At 33.9% G+C, this 2,729-nt stretch overlaps 1 protein-coding gene across 1 annotated transcript in view; it reads left to right on the top strand.

Annotated features, from left to right (window-relative positions):
* LOC106874518 (5'-AMP-activated serine/threonine-protein kinase catalytic subunit alpha) overlaps nt 1-2,729 on the top strand; it is a 616,447-nt gene that overhangs the window by 200,828 nt on the left and 412,890 nt on the right. The gene's annotated exons all lie outside the window — the stretch shown is intronic.

The raw sequence follows: 2,729 nt of genomic DNA, 5'->3' as shown, positions 1-2,729 counted from the left end.
TTTTATTTATATTTTGATTTCAATTGTATTTTTTATTTTTATTTCTATCTTATTTTTGCTGTTGTTTTTCTTCTGGTCTCTACCACACCTCTGTTTTTACCTCTTGCTCTACATCTGTATGTAACCCTTTGTGAATCTCTGAAGAGGCCTAGAGGTTCGGGCATGTAACCCCATTTCAAAATGTCATCCGATAATCACTCCGGAAAGGAATATTCGGATAGAATGGGGCCTGCCAAAACTAGGCCGAAACAGCTGTAAGATTAAACTTCTGTTCATCCTCTAATTCCTTATGTACTTTGTACTTCTATATGTAAACCATGTTGGCAAAATAACATAGTCTGCCATGGACACCTATATATATATATATATATTTACATATATATTTGTAGAATTCTTTACACATTGATTATAGCCGCAAAGGTTGTTTGATTGGTGTGATTTCTGGAACCAATGCTGGTTCTGTTCTTTTCCGCAGTGTCTCGCAGCTTAGAAATTAGAAGTGTGAATTTCCGCTTTCTTTCCGTATTTCTTTAAGAAATATCTTTATTTTACAAAAGATTTCATTTTCATTTAAAAACATCCAACTATATTCAGATTTACAGCTAGCTAATTCAGCAGACTTCTATACAATTACCTCTCCCCACCCACCCCACACCAAAAATGTCTTTCTTTATAGTATAACGAATTGTCCCAACTTGAGCCACAACTTTCAAGTAGATCAGTTTATCTAACTGAAAAAAAAATGACGGCACTGTATAATTAAAAATTGCTCAGTTATCTTTTTATGGTCCAATTGTAAGTGATACTTTTAAAGCTGACTGTAACACTGTAAAATATGGCGGTAAAAGTATCATAGTTTTAGAGCGTCGAATAGAATAATTCACGTTATTCCTTCGGACTCTACGCTCTGTCTTCAAATCCTAGCAATGTCAACTTTTCTTTCATCCATTCGGGTATTAATAAATTAAGTATCAGTTCAGTAAAGGGTTGAGTTTTTTTATTCTATAGGACTTTCTTTTTTACTTTTCATCGCTCCGGTTTTCTCTCTAGGAAAATTGATTATCGCCAGGCTTTATAATCCTCAAGACACGCCGTATGACATGACGGGGTCCCTACAACTCCATCAGAAGTTGAGATTCCAAATCAATGCGAGGAAAACTGGCATGGGTTTCATTAAGCTAATTAAACCAAGGTCGGTATTACTGTTAATTGGTTTAGCAATTCCCGAGTAAGACAGTCCCATAGCGCCGTTCACACGCACCTACCTCCACACATGTACATGCATAAACATGCAGCCACACACACATACACATGCACATACACACACACATACACATACTCTCTCTTTCTCTCTCTCTCTATCTCTCTATCGCTCTCTCTCTCTCTCTCTCTCTCTCTCTCTCTCTCAATTTAGCTTGCTCTATATTCACAATGGAGAGACAAATATTTCATGTTATTCCTCCTGCAACACAGGAATTTTAGAGACTCGCCATATCCATACCAATAAACGCAATGCTTCTACAGGCATGCAATCACAGGATTCTACAGTGCATTTTATACATTTATTTTGTAACACACTAACATATATACACAAACTTCATGCAGACTAATCTCTCAGGTACATATGTATTTATATGTACGAAAAATACAAGCAAATAATAAAGTATAAAAAAATTATTAGCATCTTATAGATTGAAGCAATCAATAAGTCGGTATGTGTGTGTTTGTGTGCGTGTTTGTGTGTGTGTTTGTGGGAGGCAAAGTGAATGTTATTAACTCGTTTAATCAGATATTTACGCATGTCTACATATGTATGTGTGGATGTAATCAATGGCTGAGTATACACACAGATGCATTAAAACGCCTATTTATATACATACATACATACATACATATATACACACACACACACATATATATATTTATGTGTATATATATATATATATATATATATATATATATATATATATATATATATATATATATATATATATACGTATATATGTACTTACATGTGTCTGGGTGTACGAATATATGTAAATGAGTCGATCAGCAATCTATAACTGTTGCATGTCTGCATGTCTATAAAAGTATTCAAATGATAGATTAACTTTTTCATTACCAATCTATATATTCAACCATTTAGTATATTCATAGTTTTACCAGTGTTCCGTACATTCTACATGTCTGTATACTGTAAGCTCTATCAATAAGCGTTTTATATATTCTTATAAGTAATCTATATATCCTATCGCTTAGCATCTTATAGATTCTGACAATTAGAGTGGTATAATTTCTATCAATCGACATTTTACATATTCTACCAATACATAGCCTACATGTCGGTATTGTATACATTCTGTATATCATCAATTAATATATTTATTTATCATGAAACCTGCACAATGAAGAAGAACCATCAAGATCATCTTGATAGTGTATATGTCATACTTCGAATGAATGGTCAAAATATCTTATCGCATGCCTTTTACATTTTTTTACCTTTTACTTATTTGAGTCAATTAGACTGCGGCCATGCTGGGGTACCACCTTGATGAGTCTTAGACGAACGAACCGACCCCAGTTCTTATTTTATTTTTTAAAGTCTGGTACTTATTATATCAGTCATTTTTGCCGAAGCGAAAAGTTACCTGGGAGTAAACACTCCAACAGCGATTGTCAAGCGGTGATGTGGAACACACACTGACACAAAAACACACGTGTATATA

This window comes from Octopus bimaculoides, chromosome 7, assembly GCF_001194135.2.
Source record: "Octopus bimaculoides isolate UCB-OBI-ISO-001 chromosome 7, ASM119413v2, whole genome shotgun sequence".
NCBI lineage: Eukaryota > Metazoa > Mollusca > Cephalopoda > Octopoda > Octopodidae > Octopus > Octopus bimaculoides.
The sequence above is the reverse complement of the archived record's forward strand: the minus strand, read 5'-3'. Positions and strand labels throughout refer to the sequence as shown.